The sequence below is a fragment of the Trichosurus vulpecula genome, chromosome 7, assembly GCF_011100635.1.
Source record: "Trichosurus vulpecula isolate mTriVul1 chromosome 7, mTriVul1.pri, whole genome shotgun sequence".
Lineage (NCBI taxonomy): Eukaryota > Metazoa > Chordata > Mammalia > Diprotodontia > Phalangeridae > Trichosurus > Trichosurus vulpecula.
The window spans coordinates 263,625,255-263,648,515 of NC_050579.1; the positions used below are offsets into that span (position 1 = coordinate 263,625,255).

Consider the following 23,261-nt stretch of genomic DNA (forward strand, 5'->3'; position numbering starts at 1 on the left):
GAATAGGAAGGGCGACGCTCTAGGCCATCCGGGGGGAATACGCCGTTGCCACTCTAGACCCCCACGGAGGTCTCTAGCCGCTCCAACCAACAGGCTGTTACCGGAAATGGAGTGAAGCTGTGGGAACAGGAAGACAAAGAGGGAAGTTTTACCCCTGCGCTCTTGTAAGCTTCCGGTCTTTCTAGCCCGAGGACTTTGTGGTTAGGAGGACTCTGGACGATTCCATAGAGAAGGAATTTGGGGGAGATCAGTCGCTTCTAAAGTAAGCCCTACCAAAGGAGACTGGGTCTGAAAAGAGCAAGACCGCAGGACTTACAAGACATAAAGTTGCGAGGGCTGTGGGGTCCGGGGTCACTGCACCTTTGCGAAGTAGTAGGTGTGAAGACTTAGAGCATTCAAGATTTCAGACTCCAAAGAAATCGAGAATCCCGCCTGAAATGCATTGAAATGTGGGTCTGAAAGCAGGGATGACGTTTGGCTGAGGTCCTAGGTACTGTGAAATACAATCTGAGAAAAAAAAAAAAATTCCCAGGAAGCAGTTCAGGATGGCATTACTTTTAGATTTGGAAAGCTGTTACTGAACATCTACGATGCTTCTTAGGGCTTGGGGGAAACCGAAGACTGCTAATTAGTTTCCGTAGTGTAGTGGTTATCACGTTCGCCTCACACGCGAAAGGTCCCCGGTTCGAAACCGGGCGGAAACACTTTTTTTTTTTTTAAAGTTACTTTACTTTACTTCCTCCCCCCGCCACTTTTTTTAAATTATAGTTTTCTCTATATATTTGTTACCCTCTCACTCGTTCCTCCCCCGCCTTACTATTGACAGGGAGCACTGTGAAAGAAGTAAACATAGACTGGAAGGAAAAAGATCAAATCTCTCTGAACCAGTCAAGAGTCCCAGCCTCCTGGGACATATGGGTCAGGGTATAGTTGTAGAAGCCCGGCTAGCTCAGTCGGTAGAGCATGAGACTCTTAATCTCAGGGTCGTGGGTTCGAGCCCCACGTTGGGCGGTAGTCTTTTTTTCTCCCCTTCCTTGCTCATCTGTTTCACCCTATTCTGTCTTTGAGGGTTTTTTTCCGTATTTTTCTTCGCGTCTCTGCTCTCTTATTATGAAAAAGAAACACACTGCTTACCTGTCTCATTCTATTCTGTCTCTTTCATTCTAGTCTCTCTGTTTTTGTATTTTTCTTCCTGTCTCTGTTCGCTTATTGCTCGTTGCCTCTGCCCCACTTTGCAGTTGCTCAGTGTTTCTTTTTGTTCTCACCTCTTCGCTTCTGCTCGCACAGACCTCAAGACTTCGAAAATTAAAATGCAAGAGTCTGAAATCTTGGGCGCGCTAAGCGCTCACGTGTACCCTTTCTTTCATTCCCCTCTGGAACGAAAGGGTGGAGGGGAACTCTGTGCAGCCAGCGAGCTGCGGGGCGGGAGGGTCGTGATGGGATGGCGAACAAGCAAGGAGAGGCAACCTGGAAGAGATGGATGCGGGAAAAGCAAAGGAAAGGAATTACCCTTTCAACCCCTGGCAGGTGACTTCCTCTTCTGCGAACCAGTTTGGGGCGAATGCGCAGAAAAGGGAAAGGGAGGCGGCGGGAGGAGGATGAGGGAGAGGAAGGGACCTCGGAATGTGGCTATGTAGAAAGGTGCAAACCCAGGGATCCGGGGGGGGCTTCTCTCCCCTGCATCCCCCTCTCACATTCTGCCCAGTCGCTGCTGGGCTTAGGGACCCAGGACTCCGTGCTCCCCACTGCCCATCCAGCCCCCTCTCTTCTCCAGCACCCAGAGCTCCCGGGCTCCTTTTTTTTTTTTCCTCTCTCCATCCTCAGCTTCGCTAACTTGGATCTGGGAATCAGGTTCTCAAACCTTGGTCAGTCCAGGAAGCCAGTGTCCGGCCTTTCCTAAAGCAGGTGCTCATTGAGAAAGAAATAGGGAGGGAGGTCTGCAAAATCAGGCTACAGGTCTTCAAACCGTCGTCAGTGGGGCCTGGGGCATGATCAGAGTAATCCTTCGGGGCTGACGACAGGTAGATAACCTAGGGCTGGAGAAGTGGGAAGACCACTCAGTCCCTTGGTCTGCTCGGCTGAAAAATGAGAAAGCTGGGCTACATGATTTCTAAAGTCTCCTCCCGCTGGAAATCCATGGCTCGGTCAACCACCAGGTAGCCATTCAGAACTGAAACATGCCCATTCCAGATGACAGTGAGGCTCCTTTCGAATTTCTCTAATCTCGTCTCCCCCAAAGTGGAGTGGTTGTGTTTGGGGGCTCATGATGCTGCGGCATGGGTTCAATCCATGTTTGTGAGAGGAATTATTTCTTTCTGTGTGAGGTAAATAAAATGTGAAGACTTCACAGGGAAGATACGTATAAATATATATCTATATCTATACTAAGAAATGTTTAAAAAATCAAGAAATAGGGAAATAGGGAAGTGGAAAATTCAGCCTCTGGGAAAGTTTACCCTGTTCATACTTCTGGTTCTGGTTTAAAGATTTGCTCAGTAAGAATAGGGTCACTGTGACCTGCTTTCCATTACTGTAAAAGTACTGTAGAAGAATGGAGAGGGTCTCCCCCTCCCCTTATCCTATTCTCCTTCTTTAGATTTATAGATGTCACCTCAGTTGTAAACATTAACTAAGGGACTGGGAATTGGAGTTTCTGTGCCTCGATTTCCCCGTTCTTTGTCTAGCTTTTGTACTGAGATTGTAAGCCCACCTTCAGCCAATGGTGAGAGGGTCAGAGGTGGGCAAGAATTCTCTTTTGTTAGGTATAATTATTGGTGCTTTGCCTTTTGTAAAGCACCTCCCTTGCTAGATCTGTTCCAGCGGGGACGTCCTATTCTTGAGAATTGAATAAAATTTATGTCTGTTTCCACCCTGAGATGGCTCCTTATTAACTTTTTAATTGGTGAGGGTCCTTCATCCCACACATTTCTTACAGTAACAACCAATTATTAATTGAGATTAAGGTTTCCCCTTTTTTTTTTTCCTCATTCAGAAATAAGCCCCTGTCTTATATTGTAATACAAGGAAAATTAGGAACCCCTGAGAAACCCCTAGCTACTGACAAGCACCCCCAGAAAGAATGGACTCAGATATCTATCTTTGGCATTTAGCAAACCCCCTGGGACTCCATGACTCCACCAAGGAATGTCAATAGATAGGACCATCCCACTGAAGGATAACCTGGCAGACCCTTTCTAGCAGATATCCCTGGAGCTCCCTGACTCCACCAAGGAATGTAAATGAGATTATCCCAGTAGTATGATAACCTGACTGAATCTTTTGATCAGCCAGGCCCTTTGTTCCTGTTCCCCCGCCCTGTACCCCCACATATCCTATGTAAGCCAAGCTGTCACCCCAACACATGGCCATTGATTTGTGGTGCAGTACCCCAATGGCCGCCGGCTAATAAATTCTCCACTTAAAACTTATACTCTGTGGTGTGTCTCGCTCGCTTCTGGTACAAAAATATATCCAGTCTTTGAAGGACATTGCTCATAAGATTGCCCAGATCCTTGGGGTACATAATTGGTTGGAACCTGTAGCAACAATCTGCTAGCAGCTGCTGTGGGGGTGTAAGACCCACCAACAACCAGCACACAGAAAGCTGCCAACGCAGGTTCTTCGATCTGCTTTTCTAATGAAAGCAATATTAAGGGGTTAACAATTTGTATGTTTAATCAAACATACAAATATCATTCACAGTTCAGGGGGAAAAGATCTGCCCCCTGAACTTCAAGGCAAATACAAACAGAAATTACTAACATCAACAGACAGAACTTGTCTGATTCAAATCACAATACATATGAAGAACCAACGGGTCTGTGTGACCAAGGGGGTGGGGTGGGGGGCAGTTGTGGCTTGTCCAGAGTCTCAACACTCCTTCCGTGAGTGTGCCCCTAAAGTCAACCGCCAACTCTCCTCCATTGTATCCTGTTCAGACACCTAAGGTCTCTGACCTCACCTAGGCTGGGTGTGGGAAAGTTCCCCATCCCCAGTATCACATTATATACAAATCAATGACTCCCAATTGTCTCAGTGCTGAGGAATACTCCCTTTTCGAAAGTGTTTGTTTTTGATTACCTCCTCCCCCTATCTGCCCTCCCTTCTATCATCCCCCCCCACTTTTTTATCTTCTTCCTTCTTTCCTGTGGGATAAGATACCCAGTCGAGTGTGTATGGTATTCCCTCCTCAGGTCAAATCCGATGAGAGCAAGATTCACTCATTCCCCCTCACCTGCTCCCTCTTCCCTTCCTACAGAACTGCTTTTTCTTGTCACTTTCATGCGAGATAATTTACCCCATTCTCTCTCTCCCTTTCTCCCTCTCTCAGTATATTCCTCTCTCATGCCTTAATTTGATTTTATTTTTTTAGATATCATCCCTTCATATTCAACTCACCCTGTGCCCTCTGTCTAAATATATATATGTACATATATATACACACACATACATACACACACACACACACACACACACACACACACACACACATATACACTCATACATATGCATATTCCCTTCAGCTACCCTAATACTGAGGTCTCATGAATCATACACATCATCTTTCCATGTAGGAATGTAAACAAAACAGTTATGATTTCTTTTTCTTGTTTACCTTTTCATGCTTCTCTTGATTCTTGTGTTTGAAAGTCAAATTTTCTATTCAGCTCTAGTCTTTTCACTGAGAAAGCTTGAAAGTCCTCTATTTTATTGAAATTCCATATTTTCCCTTGAAGCATGATACTCAGTTTTGCTGGGTAGGTGATTCTTGGTTTTAATCCTAGCTCCATTGACCTCCAGAATATCATATTCCAAGCCCTTCAATCCCTTAATGTAGAGGCTGCCAGATCTTGGGTTATTCTGATTGGGTTTCCACAATACTCAAATTGTTTCTTTCTGGCTGCTTGCAGTATTTTCTCTTTGATCTGGGAGCTCTGGAATTTGGCAACAATATTCCTAGGAGTTTCGGTTTTGGAATCTATTTGAGGAGGTGATCCATGGATTCTTTCAATTTCTATTTTACCCTCTGGCTCTAGAATATCAGGGCAGTTCTCCTTGATAATTTCTTGAAAGATGATATCTAGGCTCCTTTTTTGATCATGGCTTTCAGGTAGTTCAATAATTTTAAAATTATCTCTCCTGGATCTATTTTCCAGGTCAGTGGTTTTTCCAATGATATATTTCACATTGTCTTCCACTTTTTCATTCCTTTGGTTCTGTTTTATAATATCTTGATTTCTCCTAAAGTCACTAGCTTCCACTTGCTCCAATCTAATTTTTTAGGTAGTATTTTCTTCAGTGGTCTTTTGGACCTCCTTTTCCATTTGCCTAATTCTGCATTTCAAGGCATTTTTCTCCTCATTGGCTTTTTGGAGCTCTTTTGCCATTTGAGTTAGTCTATTTTTTAAGGTGTTGTTTTCTTCAGTATTTTTTTCAGTATTTTTTTGGGTCTCCTTTAGCAAGTCATTGAATCGTTTTTCATGGTTTTCTCGCATCCTTCTCATTTCTCTTCCCAATTTTTCCTCTACTTCTCTAACTTGCTTTTCCAAATCCTTTTCAAGCTCTTCCATGGCCTGAGACCAGTTCATGTTTTTCTTGGAGGCTTTTGATGTAGGCTCTTTGACTTTGTTGACTTCTTGCCATCTGTTTTGGTCTTCTTTGTCACCAAAGAAAGATTCCAAAGTCTGAGACTGAATCTGAGTCCGTTTTCACTGCCTGGCCATGTTCCCAGTAAACTTACTTGACCCTTGAGTTTTTCATCGGGGTATGACTGCTTGTAGAGTACAGAGTACTTTGTTCCAAGCTTGAGGGGATGCACTGTTGTTTTCGGAGCTTTTTCTGTACAGCCAGCTCTGCCACACCAGCACTCCTCCTTCCCCAAGAACCGCCAACCAGGACCTGACTCAGATCTTGAGCAGGCTCTGCACTCCTGCTCTGATCTGCCACTTAATTCCTCCCACCAGGTGGGTCTGGGGCTGGAAACAACTGCAGCTGTAGCTCTGTAGCTGCACCACCTCTGCTTCCCCCAGGGCGGTGGCCAAACTTCAAACTCCTTTCACTCCCCACAGCTTTTCCCATTAACCTTCTCTGTTGTCTTTGGTGTTTGTGGGTTGAGAAGTCTGGTAACTGCCACAGCTCACTGATTCGGGGCTCTAGGGCTTGTTCTACCCAGCTCCTGGTCTGGTTGGTCCAGGGCACAGCCCACACTGGGCTCTGCTCCACTCTGTTCCCAGCTCTGTGCATGATAGACCTTACCCGGGAACCATCCAGGCTGTCCTGGGCTGGCGCCCTGTATCCCTCTGCTATTTTGTGGGTTCTGCAGTGGTAGAATTTGTTCAGAGCCATTTTTTACAGGTTTTTGGAGGGACTTGGCGGGGAGCTCATGCAAGTCCCTGCTTTCCAGCCGCCATCTTGCCTCTGCCTCCCCACCCCCATACTCCCAAGACAAAAAGATCTCACTTTATCTGCCCCATTCAAACAAAGGCCAGAATCATTAAAGACACTTAAGAGAAGAACAGCAAAAAGTCTCACCTTAATTACTATTACAGAACCCCACCCAACTAGAAAACCTTACAAAGAGAATCTAATCTAGATGAATTCCTGCCCTTTCTGCTCTATTAAGGCAAACTTGGGGTGGTAAATCTCTTCCTCTAGACTTCAGGGAGGTGGTCTCGGTATAGAGGAGTAAGAGTGACATGATCAAAGTCACGGCCCCCACGCCTTCATTAGAATAGGCCCACCTCTCATAATAGTCATTTTGTCATTAATTGATAACCAATCAGAGTTGATTTCCACCTATCAGGAACACTCACTCTTCAGAAGACATATTAGCCTTGAGAGGCCTCTGTGATTTCTCTTTACTAGAGAAAGCCAAATGACCATTTTATTAATTATTTGCTAGCCATAATTAGTAAAATTATTAATTACCAGAAATTGTGTCTCTTGGACTTTTCATACATCATAATTGTAAATGAATGAATAGGTAGATAAATAAAATTCCAGTTCCATTTTCTGTTTTACAGTTTCAATAAAACAGAAATCTAAGAATGATGTAATCTTTATTATGAAAGAAGGTTGGGTGGAACTCCTTGGTTCCAAGAAAGATTCCCTCCACCTTAGACTATTTCTGCCTACTGGAAAATCAAATATTTGAAGACACTCATACATTATCTATGGAACCTTCTCATATCTTCTTCAATGAGTTCTGTTCCTGGCTTATAGTCTTTCCTCTTCAATTCATGCTCTCAGCACATTCTCAGTTCCATGACATAGAAATATTCACACTCTTAGTATTTACAAGTGTTAAGAGAAATGAGTATTTCTCTTTTGTATTTAATAACTAATTATTTTATTAGGACCAAGGCTTTTCCCCTTTCCTACTTCCTCATCCAGAAACCAACTGGTGTGGGAAATCTCCAAGATCTAATTAGACAGAAATTCTAAGTTTGGGTTAATGGGTACATTTCTGCTTATTGTGTTTGGTCAGACCAGTCTGGGAAAGTGCTGATTCTCCTTTTTGTCAAACAGGTAATAAGGAAATGGATAAGTCTCTTTGACCAATATTTGGGTGATCCAAGTCATGTACCCCAAGACATCCATGTAAATAAAGTCCACCTCTTATTGTAATATTCATTTTCCCATTAATTGTTGATTGCCACCCCTCAGAAACACCTACTCTTGGAAGGGCATATAAACTATGAGCCCACCACCATGAGGGGTCTTTGGTCTAAGAGAGATGACCATCCTTTTTATTAATAAGTATGCTGGCCTTATTAATAAAATGATTAAATTACCCAGAAACTATGTCTCTTGGAACTTTTTAAATCATCACAGTGTTCTAGTTCCATTTTCACAAACTCTCAGATTCTTTTATCATAAACATTCATCATTTCATCTTTTCCCATGCCTTAAGACACTCTAATCTTGATCTTCAATCTTAAGTGACTTTCAGCACTGAGACATGGCAGAACTTTCCCAGGCCAGTATCACTCCTGAGCTGGCTATATACTCTTCCTATCTGAACTCCTTGGTGAACCAGTTCAACTTTACTCTTTAATCTCTTGTCTCTGTCCAATCTAAAATCCTGCCTTGACAAATTCTAACCCTGGATTACTCCCACAATCTGCCCCATTTGCTGTTATCATATACTCTTGAATTAAAGCTAAAGGAAATCACTTCATTATGGAATCTCTACCTATTTATTCTCTCCTTGATGGCTGCCTACAGACACACTCTTGTCTCCCCCATTTAAAAAAACAAAAGACAAGCAAAAACAAAAAAACCTATCAGTTAATCTACCATTTGGGCTAGCTAACCTCCTATATCTCTCCTCTCCTCAACAAAATTCCTTGAGAAAGCCACCCACGTTGCCAATTGAGAAATGGTCAAAAGATATGAACAGACAGTTTTCAAAGGAAGAAACCCATGCTATCAATAGCCATATTAAAAAAAAAATTAAAGCAACTCAAGTTCCAACTCACTTCCATTAGGCAGGCAAAGTTGACAAAAAAAGGGTGATGACAAATGTTGGAAAGTTTGTGGAAAAAGAGGTATATTAATGCACTGTTGGTAGAACTGTGAATTAGTCCAACCATTCATGAAAGCAATTAGGAACTATGCTTCCAAAATTTACCAAACTGTCCATATGTACCTTTTGACCCAACAATACCACTACTAGGGCTATATTCCAAAATGGTCGAAGAAAGAAGAAAATGACCCATATATGCAAAAGTATTTTTATTACTTAACTTTCCTTAATATTCATAATTATTTAATATCAATTTAGTAACTTCAATAAGGGTCAGAGCCTGAACTAATAAATCAGAGGAAAAGTTTGGACCTAACAACGTCTTCGTTCTCTGAGTAAACTCAGAGAATACCTCTTCCTATGTCAACAAGCCCAGATGGGGCTGACTTAAGAACATTCTTTTCTCTGTTCATGGCCATTCAGGAAGCCCATTAATCTGAAACACTATCTTGAATAGTGGGACTTTTTCTTATCTTAATATTTAAAAGACATACACTATGTTATGTTATGTTAATGATAAAGAAAATACAGATGTCCTGGAACATAATTTCAATGGATGTTTTGTCATCTTGTTGTATTTGCAACCTGTCCAATTAAGAACCTCCTTCCTTATGCTGTGATTACATGCATGGAGATCATAAATTCTGAGTAACACAGACATGCTGATTTGCGCCATCCTGAAATCCATTTAAGCCTTCTCATTCTTTTATTCAGACGGTCAGATTTCGTCTGGCCCCATACATGTATGCATGCTGCTAGCTTTAAGGGAATAAACAATATGGATTTACATATCACCTAGCTTGTTTGCCTCCTTTAACCAAACTTTCAGGTCGACAACATGTACCAGCTCTGGCCTTACAACCTACTGCCGCCAGTGGCCATGGGGCCAGGCCACCAGGGGGAAAAAGGATGCCGCAGAGAGTGAAAAGAAGACATAGGCCAGGCAGGAGAGCATAGCACAGCTCCATTTATTAAGCTGGGGGAAAGGGCTTACATATACTTTTTAGGCAAGCAGATCAACAAGTTCTGGTGCAAAACATTTGTTACATTGCCTGACTTCTTCGTGCTTTGTTCCCTTTTTGTCATAACAATATGGTGTTAACAGCCCACAGGTGGCATTTAGCACGTGTGTGTACTGAGGGGGTTTGGAGAGCCCACAACCTGAGTTATCAGCCCAACGGCAAGAACATGCTTCAGTGAAATCCTGGCCTGTATCTTGTCCCAGAATGGACTTTCTCAGAGCTGGTCCTCTACAACCTACCTGGAAAAATATATTTCCCCTATTTCAAGGGGGTGGTAGGGCAGAAGAAGAAACATGCTGTGGTAATGTGGCTTTAGGGTTGCTCAGAACCCCAAAATACCAACACGCTGGGTCCTGCCCAAATGAATTCGACACAAGCCTTTTTTCAGCCAAAGAAAAACAAAGTTTATTAAAGATTCACCATATTGGGTAGACTTTTAAGGAGCCCGAGCATTTGTGTCGCTAATGCCAGAGGGCCAGATTGAATCTGTGCTAGATTGAACCTGAGCACCTTCATGGAGGCAAGATGGATCTTATGTACGGAAAGACTGTGGGAGGGATCTAGGGTGGTCAAGTAGGCTGGGGTGATGGGAGGAAGGGTCCAGGGAGGATCTTGAGGAGGAGTCTAAGGATGATCTTGATTGGACTGGGATGACTAGAGGTCAGGCTCTCTGCCTGGCCTAGCCCAGCAGCTTCCCACCCTTAATCCTACCAAAATCCATTCTCTTCTTTCCTGGAGTCTTGACCTCTGGTACTCCCCAGTCCCATCAGGATCTTCCTTGGACTCCTCCTCAAGACCCTCCCTAAACCCCATCACAAGGAGAGTTCAAGGGGTTCCTAGAGCCTATACCCCATCAGTAAGAGCACAATCTTGATCCCTTCCTCTATGCATGTTAGGCTAGCTTTTCTTTAAAGAGTATTAAGACACTCCTGGAGACTTGGTTAGCTGGGGGAGCTAAGTAGTCAGATTATCAGTGTTATACCATCATGATCTGAATACAAAAAAACCCATAAGGACCTTGGCATGTATGGAGAGGTCTCTTATAGGGTTGGCAGTTTGATCACAATGGATAAAGTAGGCAAGAGTGCTTTACTCAATTAGTCAACCAGTCAATAATATTTATTAAGCACCTATTATGGTCCAGGTACAGAGCTAATTGCTGGGTTTCCAAAGAAAGGTCAAAGAGCAGTGCCTTCTCTCTGTCTAATGCAAACTATTATGTATAAACACACTATTGTCAACCTGCCAGAGTTAGTTCTAAGAAAGACAAACAGAGTTAGGCTGTATAGGCATGTTTCTACTACCACGCATGGGAGTTCATAAGAAATGAGCTCACTTTGGAGCCAGGCTGCACAAATTATATACCCATCCTTCCTCCCTTTTCCCTAATTCAGGATGCCTGTGTCCTTTGTCAGCCAAAATTACAGTTCCCATAGAACAAGAGGATGCCCCCAGAATGACTGGCTTCTGTCAGCCATAAACAAGGGGGTGTCATCAATATGAGAGTGTCATAACAAGATAGTGTCTGATGAGATGCTTGGGTGCCTGTGCTTGGACCCCAGTTCCAAAATCACATTTCTCCCTAGCTTCAAAATATTGGCCCTAGCAGTTTCTCTCTAGCAAAGCAGGACAGCATGCCCTAGCAAAACACTTATCTCTCCTCCTGACACAGTAGCCAGCTGCACCTATAGAATGTCTTAATTTGACCAGTTGTGTATGTGCTGAGCTGTCTGTGTACTAGGTCATAGAGATATTTACTACTCACTGACCTATCATATGCATACTAGACCTAGACATATGTATACTCCCTTACATTCATCTTGTCTAACAAGACAATGATGGGAGCAGCCTGGGTATTTCCCAGTCAGCCCTGACCATTAGTTGACTTAGTGATGTTTCAAGCCTAAAAACACACCTCCATGTAGCCCCACTTTGGGCTATTTCCCAGTGAACTCTGGGTAAGACACCTGCGCAGTAGATACAAAAAGTGCATATTCCTTTAAGAACTGACCCCCCCCTTTAAACACTCCCTAATCCCACCCCAAAACAACTAATTAGAATATTTGGCAAGTTTTACCCCAAAATATCCTATATAAACTTTACCTGCACTCCTGTAAGGTTGCAGGTTCCCTAAGAACTCTGAAAAGCGTAATAAATCTTTGCCACCTTGATTTAAAGAATGCTTAAGTCCATGAATTCATTCCAGGAGACCCCGACCCTCTCCAGTACTTGGATCCTTGAGGGGTACTCCCCCTCAACTACCCTGTCTGGGAACTCCAGTCTTGGGGTTCCTGGACTTCGTCTCCTCACCCTCAACATATCCATTAAACAAGATCAGAGAAGTGCCCTTAATCAAGATGGTGTCCAGTTCAAGGTACCTGGTCCTTGTCAGTCATAATCAGAAGAATGCCCCCAGTCAGCTTAATCTTGGGGTTCACTCGGAGAGCATTTCAAAGGGGCTCAAGTGGGGTTCCACTCTATAAACAAGACAAATTGGAAATACTTGACAGAGGGAAGGTACTAAAATTAAGGGGTACAAGCATTCACAGGTAAGTGCTTTTACACATACCTCAAAACAGCCTTGGGTTGTTAGGTGTTATTACTATGCCTATTTTACAGTAGAAGAACCTGAAGCAAACAGAGGTGAAGTGACTTGCCTGGGGTCATACTGTGGTACTGGAGAAATCAGTTATTGCTAAGGAGACCCCTGAGAAAACCCCAGTTTGCATAACAAAGAATGGACTCAGACCTTTCGGCACTTAGCAAATGTCCCTGGGGCTCCGTGACTCCACCAAGGAATGTCTCGATAGATAAGATTATCCCACTTAATGATAACCTGTCAGAATCTTTTGATCTGTCAGGACCTTTGTTCCTGTTCCCCCAGACCACCCTGTGACCTGGCCTGTAAATTCTGAGAGATAATTAACCACTGCACCCTGTATTTTCTATAAAAACTACTTCTTCACCCCAACTCGGGGCCATTCTGATTTGGGTGGAACCCTGAATGGTCGCCGGCTAATAAATTCTCCATTTAAAACATACTCTGTGGCGTGTCTCAGTCGCTCTTGGTATAACAATACAACTTACTAGTTGTCTTACTAGTGTCTGACTTCTTGCTGACATCCAGCAATTGTTGGGTCTTCTGCACCCCTAAATCTAATAATACTAGGTCTCCCAGGATCTTTTAACCTTGGTCTTAACTATTTTGGTCATACTTATCACCATGCTTAATAGATTAGCTAATGAATGATTCATATTAGGGCCAAGGTCACAGTTCTATCTGGTTTTCTTTCTCTGCAAAGTCTAAAATGCACACACAGGAACAAATTACAAATAGAATTCATAAAATGTTCTGTGCTCCCAAGCGATTTGGTGATTGCCATGGGGGGAGGGGTGATCTCTTGGGTAGTTGAATTTATCTTAATCTATTACCCATATGTTCCCCTTCTCTCTCACAGCCTATAACAAAAATAAAAACTTAGAATACAGTTAAAATTATCATCTTGATATTTGTAACTCATGAGAGCTTTCTCAGTATTGGGGTAGTTGAAGTGAATATGCATACACACACACACACATACACACACACACACACACATGGACAGAGGGCACAGGGTAAGTTGAATATGAAGGGATGATATCTAAAAAGATAAAATTAAGGGGTGAGAGAGGAATATATTGAGAGAGGTAGAAAGGGAGAGATAGAATGAGGTAGATTATCTCACATAAAGGTGGCAGGAAAAAGCTGTTATAATGGAGGGGAAGGCAGGGTAGGTGAGGAGGAATGAGAGAATTTTGCTCTCATCGGATTTGGCTTAGGGAGGGAATAACATACACATTCAATTGCATATCTTACCCTACAGGAAAGTAGGGAGGAAGGGGATGGGGGTGGGGTGATAGAAGGGGGGTCAGATGGGGGAGAGGGTAGGTAGTCAAAAGCAAACACTTTTGAAAAGGGACTAGGTCAAAGGAGAAAATTGAATAAAGGGGGACAGGATAAGATGGAGGGAAATATAGTTAGTCTTTTACAACATGACTATTATGGAAGTATTTTGCATAATGATATGTGTATAACCTGTATTGAATTGCTTGTCTTCTCAAGGAGAGCAGGTGGGGAGGGAAGAAGGGAGAGAGTTTGGAACTCAAAGCTCTAAAAACAAGTGTTAAAAAAAATGTTTTTACATGCAACTGGGAAATAAGATATACAGGCAATGGGGTATAGAAATCTATCTTGCCCTACAAGAAGGTAAGGGTAAAAGGGATGGGGGAATGGAGTGGGGTGACAGAAGGGAGGGCTGACTGGGAAAAGGGGCGGTCAGAATGGATGACATCTTGGGGTGGTGGGTAGGGTAGAGATGGGGAGAAAATTTGTAACTCAAAATCGTGTGGAAATGAATGTTGAAAACTAAAAATAAATTAATAAAACTAAAAAAGTTATCAACTTTAGCAAACCATTGTTAGAATGTAAATATTGATTAAGCAAAACTTTTAAGTAACAAAACAAAACTGTGATAAGGCAGTCTTGTGGGAAGAATCTTCTGTTTGCTACTGTTGCTTGCTGCTGTACTGTTATCGCTCCAAGCCTTACTCCCGTTTTTCTCCAAATTCTCTTGAGTTTAGCAGAAAACTCCTCCTTCCAGATCTGATCCAAAGTTAGAGTCCTCCGTTTCCTACATGGGAAGAAATTCAACTCACAAGGTCTTTAGCAACTTAGTTTCCTATTAAAGCCAGTCCGAGCCTCTCCCAGTACACTTAATGCCGGACTTAATGCCAGTACACAATTCCAACGCCGGACTCACAGCTCACGTATCCTGCCCTGCTCCTTAAATCCTCTTTTCCCTGTTCCTAACAATTTTCGAGTTGTGTTTCTTTGTATTCCCATACATTTTTGTGCCTATGTTGTCAATCACGGCCACTTAGCGTCGGGCTGCACGATTCCGTTTGGGGTTTTCTTGGCAAAGCTACCAGGAGACTCCAGAACACGAATCACTGTTATTACGCCGCCTAGAATCCCAAAAACAAATGTGTCAGAAGTGGGATTTGAACCCACGCCTCCATACGGAGACCAGAACACTCAGAGAGGAAGGCAGAGCCTTGAGTCTGGCGCCTTAGACCACTCGGCCATCCTGACACACGAGTCTCCACTCGCTTCTATTATCAGATAGTGAGTTACCTCCCCTTCCTTTCCTGCCCTACAGAACAGCAGGACACGACCGCAAACCACGGAACAGTAGCCCCCGTGCCTCTCGTTTTCTTCCAAGATATAAAAACAGAATAAAACCAATCTAGAAGTCCCACGTGTCTTATTTCTCTTTCTTTTGGAGATGAGGTTCTTGTCTTCAGATAGGATCTCTCAACTGATCAAATGTGTGGATCTTCCTTTCTATATTCCTTCCGTTTCCCGGGCTTTCCTTCTGAAGCGTGTTAATTCAGTTCTGGCCGCGTCATCAAGCATGCTTGGAAATCCTCTATTTCAATAAAGGCCAATTTTTCTCCTTGTAGGATCACACTTAGTTTTGATTTATTTATTCTTGGTTGTGAGAGTTTTTCTGCTGCTTTTTGAAATTTTGCATTGTAAAGCTATCGGTTTCTACAAAGGGGAAGCTGCCCACATCGTGTAATCCTGACAATGGATACTTGGGATTTGAACTCTCGCTGTTCTCAGTATTTTAGCTTGGCAGGATTTTTCTTTTACTAAAGATCTGGATATTGGCTATGTTTCTGGGAGTTTTCAGGTTGTGTTTTCTTTCAGCGAGTGAACGATAGATTCCATTTTCACTTTATCTTTTGTTTCAAAGAAATAGGACAGTATTCTTTTAGGAACTCTTGAAATAGGGTATCCAATCTTTTTTTTTTCCTTATGGTTTTCAGATAGCCTAATAATTCTTTTATTAGCTATCTTTGACCTATTTTCCTGGCCACTTATTTCGGTTAATATATATGCCCAAATATATCTTCCTCCCTCCCCCAATCCTTTAATTCAGTTTTAATACTTTTTGTTTCATGAGTAGTTAAGTTTCTTTTTAGCTAATTCTAATTTTCATGCAGTTAAATTCATCATCTATTCAAGGCTATTCTCCTTGTCATTTTTTTCCCCCTAGCTATTCCATTTTATATTTCTTGTTTAATTTCTTCCAGATGTTTTCAGTAATCTTTATGAATGAGATGTTCTTTTCTCCTAGGCTTTACTTAGATTTGTCATGGAGTTAGTTATTCTTTTCTTCTAGGTTTATCTCTTGGGTTTCTCTGAGTCCAAGATAATTTCTTCATTTTGGGGGGTGGGGGTGTCATTTTCTTCTTTTTGCTTCTCTCTCTCTCTCTATTTCCATAATGGGGGCTTGTGGTTGAGTCAAACTCTGCTCCTGTTCTCCTGGATGGTGTGGGTAAGTCCTGCTTAATATCGAGTTTGTCTAAGAGTAAGCCTTGTCTTATGCAGTGACTGTCTGGCCTTGTTTTCTATTTTGGTTCAGGCCCAGACTACTTGGATACTGACTTGGGCATAGGCTCCCTAGTTATTGGGTCAGGCACGTGCTGCCTAGATATTAATCTGACCCTGTCTCCTGCAGCCCCTGGGTCACTGAAACTAGGCTCTGTCTTCTGCTGGGTGACCACCCTCTGTCTATCCTGGCTTGTTTCTGCTAAGAAGTTTCCTCTACCACTGCGGGTTAAATCCTTCTATGCCTTAAGAGATGGTCTTCAGAGCTGAGAACGGGAAATCTGAATTCCGGACCTCAGCATTAGGGGCCATTTCTTTAGAAGTCCATGAAAATGAGGGGGCAAAAAGGGTCTCCCAGTCCTGGACAAAAGCTGAAGTCAAAGAGAGGACCACTCGTTAGGGAAAATGCAGCCTCTCACGTCTGAATCCTTACTGACCAACCTGGAATCGATCAATACTATTTACAGGATACAGGGAGAGAAAAGCAAAGGGAGACCTGATTGGTGGTCTCCCAAAACTCGAGTAAGGACAGACAATATACACGCAGGAAGAGGATTTCAGAATCTTGCACAGCTTCACTGACAAAAATTTAGAGGATGAAAAGTAATGGAGTGATCAAGCAGCAGTCAACAATATTAAAAGCATTTTAACCTTTTATTTGTATCCCAGCCCTTAACACAGTATCTGGCACATAATAGGCACTTAATAAATGTTTATTGACTTGCTGTTAATGAATATTTCTACGGTATTTTAAGGTTTAAAAAGCCCCCCCGCACCTTGTGGTGGAAGCAGCAGCATCTCTCTCTGAGTATAATGCAAATATTATCTCATTTTAAAGATGGAGAAATTGAGGTTCCCCTCAAGAGGGGAAGATGCTTCTATCCCCTTTTTCAATAAATTTAAACCCAACAAACTTTTATTTGAGGCATTTTACTAGGAGTTAAGAATACATAAAAATGAAACACGGGATTTCAGGCCAGAGGCTAGATCTTAATCTCCCCCTGTGTCATTTATTATTTGGGTGACTCTGGGTAAGTCTGAGGCCTAAGCCTCAGTGGGTGGCATATAGTAGGAGCTTAATAAATGATTGTTGACTGATATATCAAGTAATCTCCCCAAGACTCATTTCTCTCATGTACAGATGGAAGGAGTTGGACCAAAAGGCCTATGAGGCGTCTTCCGGTTCTAAATCTAAGAATCCAATGTACAAGTTGCTTATAATTGAAGAAGACAAAACTGTCAACTTCACCTAGATCTTTCTGAATTAAAATATTCCACAATAGATTCTATGCAAGTTAAATCCTCCCTGGTAATAGTGTCCTGCAAAATCCTGCCTGTGGCATCCAGAGTGAAGAAATTCATTAGCCACTACAGATTAATTAAGTGGTTGTTCTTTTAAGGTCTGCAAAGTGCTTTGCACATATGACCGATATCAGTACAGAACAGGTCTTTAGAAGGAATATATTTATCTGAAAATACTCTTTGTCATATGGACTGGCTTTCTGGGGGAGGGAGAAAGGTACTGGAGAAAACTATGATGATGATAAAAAACAAAAGAAATAAATAAAAACTTTAAAAAAAAAAAAGGTTTATCTGTTGAGTGGGTCCAGCTCAGTCTGGCAGTTCCTTAAAACTGATTTTAAATGAAATGCTTGTACCGTTCTGGAGAGACATAGTTAAGTCAAAAATAAAAAAAATTCGTCTCTCTCCTTAAAGATGCCGATTTGAAGGATAAAAAACCAAGTTTTAAACTGAAGTCGTTTCTTAAAAACGTCAATTTGAGTTACAAAATTTTAAAAAGTAGATGTGTCAGAAGTGGGATTTGAACCCACGCCTCCATACGGAGACCAGAACACTCAGAGAGAAAGGCAGAGCCTTGAGTCTGGCGCCTTAGACCACTCGGCCATCCTGACACTACGAGCGCAACGTTCCCTTAAAGCCTATTCAACTAACAAACACCCAGGCTCACTTCCGATTGGCCAAAGGTATTAAGCGGGGCGTTAAGAAACTAAGAGACGCTTTGAGCAGAGACTATACGTCACAGCGACCTCTACAGAGCGGGAAGGTGAGAGCTGCCCGAGAGACACCGCGGCCCGCTGAAGCTGAGTACAGTTGCCATGGAATCGAGAGCTGAGCTGAAACGTACCTACCCCCATGCCAGGTCCAAGTGTCCATGCCAGGACCGCCCCCCCATTCCCCTTATCCCCCGGCACGACTTGCACTTCCTCTTGCAAGCTAATCTGCTTTTTTTTTAAATATATTTTTTCATTTCTGCCTACCCAGTCTTTTAAAAAAGCCAATATTAAGATAAAACCATGATTGATAGCATATTCTGTAAGTCTTCAATTGCTTTAAACAGCACGAAGACTTTTGGGACACCCTATCACCATCTGCTCAAAGGTAGAATAGATAAAGGGCGAGGCCAGGTACATAGAGGTTTTCATTCTAATCCATGGCACTATCACCCCGAGGGTTCCAGGGAAAACAAAAGATATTTTATTGGGACATATGATTATAGCTCCCTAAAAGCAGAGGAGGAAAAAAAAATGAATCCCCATACTATTCTGAATATATGACGAGCCTGCAGTCTTTTGGGTGGTAGATTTAGTAAATAGACCTAATCTGAGGCTGTGGCTTTAGGCAGTTCTCCTTTCCTTTTGCCCTCTTGCCTAGTTTAAAGAATCCTTTCCTATATTAAGTTCAAAAGGTTCCAGTGAAGTAATTTCTGGGTAGTCATTTTGTTAATAATGCTAGCATTTCAATGAAAAAAGTCAGTGACATTCATGTGCCAAATGAGTGGGATACAATGAAAATCCCTCAGGGGAACCTAGACACAGGGAACTCCCAAGATGCTGCAATACCCCACACCTACCTCGCTTTGACACTACACCCAACTTTACTGTGAGAACCAGATTAGCTACAGAATGTTCCAGGCAGAACTCCTAGGGCCGGTGGCCTGAAAAGGGGGAGATTAAATTTGTGCAGATGTTGCAGAATACTGATAACCACACCTGCCTGTGTTTTTTCAATGTCACTCTGTACTTTTCCATATCTCATTGTGCTTTTTCAATGCCACGGGGAGGGGGAGAATTCTGCGTTTAGATTGTACCCTCAAAAGCTCATGACTCTGAGCCAAGAGGAAGGGGTTTGGGAAGGGGGAGCTGCGCTCAGGGTCTGCAAAAAGTCTGTTCTTTCTGCATCTGGCTTGGTCTGACACTGAGAGCATTCTCTGTGTGAGTCACCCTTTCTGGAGATCATAATAAAATTCCTTTCTGCTTTCTACCTTGAGAAGCCTCTGAATTTAATTTAGGTAAGGGTCTCATCCCCCACACAAAGACCCCTCATGTGGGTGGGCTCAATTTATATGCCCTTGGAAGAGCAGGTGTTCCTTAGGATGTCAATAAACTTCTGGTATTTAATAATTAATGAGAGAATGACTATTATAACAAGGGGCTCATTCTCATGAAGGTCTTGGGATTTGTCACTTTCCCTATCACCTGTCTGACAAAAGAGAGAATCCACATTTTCCCAGACCTGTCTGAGTAAACACAATGAGCTATTTCTATAAGATTATTTCTGTCTTTGAGAAAGATTTCCCACACTGGTTCATTTCTGGATAAGGAAGTAAAAAAGGGGGAAAACCTTGTTCCTGATTCAATAATTAGGTATGAATACAAGATTATTTCTCTTACCTAGAGGTGGAATGATAAGTGGTGATTAAAATCAAGCCTGTTGGAAGGAATTGAGACAGAGTGGTGTTGGAGGCCTTCCAGAGAGAGACAGCGTGGGTAGTTGTCCTTGGCCAAAACAACTCGTATTCCACCAACTGCTAGACTAAGACAAATAGGGAAGCCACAAAGAGGTAGAAGAGAATGTTCCTAGGGGGGTTGGGGGGGTGGGGAGGGGAGACCCAGTGGCCCAGGGCAGAAAAGAATTCATACACATTATGTAACAAGAAATTGTTTGCACATTATGTAATAAGTCCTTGCATTTGTGCTTTTGCAAAATGTTTGTGCAATTTTAATTTACTTTGTTGATGATTTCCAATTTATCCCGCATATGTGTATACGCGTACATATGTACATGTGCATGATAAACACACGAATTTTATAAAGTTGTTTGCATGTTTCTCCGTGAGCTCATTGTCTATTTGCACTTGGCAATTAGTAGGTTAAATGTTGATTGTTTGTTTCCATTTCACGTGGCCATTAGGATCATAGATTTAGAGTTAAAAGAGACCTTAGAGGTCATGTGTTTACTCCCTTTTTTTTCAAAATGAAGAACTGAGGCCAAAAAAAAAAAAAATGAAATGATTCGCCAAAGGTCACACAGTAAGCTTCTGAGCAGAGATAGGAATGGCACCCAGAGCCTTTGTTTCTTCCCACAGGCACCATGCTGCATATTCCATGGGACTGGGGAGTAGGAAGGTGATGTTGCTTCAGGGCAGTGACATTTAGAGGACACGCTAACACTTTTATCCTGGTGTGTTCATCCTACCCTCAGTATCCCAGGTGAACTAACTCAACTTCCCTTAGCAACGCTGCCAGTTTATTCAGCAGATTTCTTCTCGTCTGGTAGCTTCATTCTTCATCCTCATTTCTTCAGTAGCATAGAAGTCTCTAGGTTTTCCAGCATATGCCACCTAACTTCCGGGTTGCACCCTAAATGACCTTACACCGTTTGCCCCAGACGAGAATTCTTAAGTTAAGGCACTGTTCCTTTTTGAGGTGTAATGGTTAGGTTAAAACTAACTCACAGAGCTCCACAATCCCTGCAGGACGGAGGATGGAGGGGAGAGGGAAAAGAGGCTGAAACCTTTTGATTTTCAAAGCAGTTGCTTTGAACGAACTATTGAGGAGAACATCGGAGTTCACATAGAACAGACACACTTAAGCAGATGGGGAGGGAGGAGGCAAATAACGTAATATTATATAAACGGTGATATAATTCAATTCAAAATTTTGACCTTTTTCGTTATAATTCAGAAATGTCTTGTTTTTACAGAAATCCCTAAGAGAATAATTGACTTTTTCAGGTTCAGCAAGTTGAAAAGAGTGGGCTGTATAGAGACAACACATAGGATTTTGAGAAGAGGCTTCCTCTGGAAAGAGCAGACCCAGATAAATCTTGGAAGGGATAGAAAATTTAAATGCACAAAACATAAAAGGACATGTAATATAAAGTGACAATATGATTGCCGTATAAAATAATGACGAACACCTATGTAATTATCGCCGCATAAAACGGCAAAATCCGACTTTGCTAACTGCATTAGAACTGCAAAGACCAGTTACTTAACCACTACGTTCAGTATCCCGACAGAGAGAAGGAGAAAAGGAATAAGATGTTGAACAAGGACAGCGAGATCGGGAGGAGGAGAAAAGCAGAAGAGTCCACTGTTTCCGCCCGGTTTCGAACCGGGGACCTTTCGCGTGTGAGGCGAACGTGATAACCACTACACTACGGAAACCAGCTGCAAGCGGCTTTCCCACAGCTATTAATAATGGGAGGAAGCTGGCCCTGGCCCAAGGCTGTGGATACGTGAGTTCCATCGCCGACTATAGACTCTAACACATCGACACCTCTTCGCGAGGAAAACAGTGTGCGTCGCTATGCGAGTCACTTCATACTGAGTTTCCGTCATTTGGAAAGCATCCATATCCGACAGAGTTCAACTTTTCGAAAATTACAGCCCAACTAGGGGCTGGGGGAGGGGGCTTGGTCTCAGCCCGCAGAGCCGACTGAGTTTAAAGAGGCGTGGGCGCACGTATATGTCATCAGTGCCTGTAGTGAAGTTTTTCCTATAAGGTACAGGTGTGGGGGAAAAAAAACACAATGCGCCCAACGTGGGGCTCGAACCCACGACCCTGAGATTAAGAGTCTCATGCTCTACCGACTGAGCTAGCCGGGCACCTGAGAAGCAGCCTCGTCAATTCCTTTTTTCAAAAAGTATCAAGTTGTCACCAAATGCTTTTTGCTTCTTCCAAAGCGAACAAAAGCACCAGCGGGGAGAGCGCCCCTCTTGGAGGGGGGGGGGTGGACTCCCGCCTCGGTGAAACGGCCGCCCTGGGTATCCTACCAGCGCCCTTCATTAACAGCGACGCTAAGTAATTACGTCCTGCCCCTGCCTTAGCCCCAGTCTTTCCCTCCTATTGTTCTTCTCCCTCTCGGACAGTCTCCTCTAGTCCTCCTGTTTCACGGGGAGTCCGCAAAGTCCAGTCACATCAAGTCAGGGCGACCAGCGGGAGCGGCACCTGCTTTTCCTGGAGGAGCAGCGCACCCAGGGGAGGGAACCTGCCGCAAGCCTCGCCCGACGCGGCCCCACGTTCCAGGAAGTTCAGCCAAAGCCGAGCGCGCAGGCGCAGGCGCACGGTGCGGAGGGGGGGGTGGGGCTCCGAAACACGTGCCGAGTGAAAGGTTAAACTGGGGGGCGGGGCTTCGCGCAAGCCGACTTCGCTCCTGGGAGCTTCCTAGCACAGGCCCTCTTTCTGGAGCTTGTGGCATTGGAGATGGAGCCGCGCAGAGGCCGGGGGCGGTAGAAAGCAAGCCGCTGCCACGTTAGCGTTCGCGGTCTGCTTCCCCGCATTCGTCAAGCACAGGATGCGTTTCTTTCTCCTGTGTTCTTGGATGGTTTTGTTACTTTGCAATTGGAAAGGGGCGGGGGTAAGAGAAGAAAAAAAACCCGTGGAGATGCCGGGGATCGAACCCGGGGCCTCATACATGCAAAGCATGCGCTCTACCACTGAGCTACATCCCCCGCCTGTTGAAGGTGGGTCTTTGGTCACCTCCTTGATGATATAAAACAGACTTGTTCCATGTAGTCCAAACAAATTTATTAGTAAAATAAAGGAAATGAAAGAAAATAAGAAGGGGGGAGGGAGAAGGATAAGCTCATTTCCTGAGAATGGCAATTTCACTGCATATTTGCTATCCAGCTTTTTCTTTTTTTTCCTATGGGATGGAAGGAAGTGGAAGATTAAACATTTTTTTTTTCCTCCAACAAAGTGGATCTTCCTATGCAACAAATACCCGTGAGACTGATGAGTTTACGTCTGTAATTATTCCCTTATTAACTTTTGCGAGGACTATTGCAGCAGCCTCCTTATTAATATCCCTTGCTCCATACTCTCCCACAGATGTTTTACAGTGTTGCCCGGTCCTAATAACCAACCCTTCACTGGCCTCCAAAAATGCCCACAAAATAAAATCCAAACTCCTTAGCTTAATGTAAGGTCACTCTCCCGTTCCTTCCTCTTTCAAACTACTCTAGGCCCCG

The 23,261-nt window shown here is 43.2% G+C and overlaps 7 non-coding genes across 7 annotated transcripts; 2 read left to right on the forward strand and 5 right to left on the reverse strand.

Annotated features, from left to right (window-relative positions):
• Window positions 1–631: 631 nt before the first annotated feature.
• On the forward strand, window positions 632–704 carry TRNAV-CAC. Its single transcript has one exon. It is a non-coding gene; the product is annotated as a tRNA-Val (tRNA).
• Window positions 705–938: 234 nt separating this feature from the next.
• Window positions 939–1,011, forward strand: TRNAK-CUU. Its single transcript has one exon. It is a non-coding gene; the product is annotated as a tRNA-Lys (tRNA).
• A 13,563-nt stretch (window positions 1,012–14,574) lies between these two features.
• On the reverse strand, window positions 14,575–14,680 carry TRNAL-CAA. The gene is made up of 2 exons: window positions 14,643–14,680; window positions 14,575–14,620 (listed from the first exon to the last, which is right to left on the reverse strand). It is a non-coding gene; the product is annotated as a tRNA-Leu (tRNA).
• Window positions 14,681–17,792: 3,112 nt separating this feature from the next.
• Window positions 17,793–17,898, reverse strand: TRNAL-CAA. Its single transcript has 2 exons — window positions 17,861–17,898; window positions 17,793–17,838 (listed from the first exon to the last, which is right to left on the reverse strand). It is a non-coding gene; the product is annotated as a tRNA-Leu (tRNA).
• A 3,484-nt stretch (window positions 17,899–21,382) lies between these two features.
• On the reverse strand, window positions 21,383–21,455 carry TRNAV-CAC. Its single transcript has one exon. It is a non-coding gene; the product is annotated as a tRNA-Val (tRNA).
• Window positions 21,456–21,823: 368 nt separating this feature from the next.
• On the reverse strand, window positions 21,824–21,896 carry TRNAK-CUU. Its single transcript has one exon. It is a non-coding gene; the product is annotated as a tRNA-Lys (tRNA).
• Window positions 21,897–22,670: 774 nt separating this feature from the next.
• Window positions 22,671–22,742, reverse strand: TRNAA-UGC. Its single transcript has one exon. It is a non-coding gene; the product is annotated as a tRNA-Ala (tRNA).
• Between the last annotated feature and the right edge of the window lie 519 nt (window positions 22,743–23,261).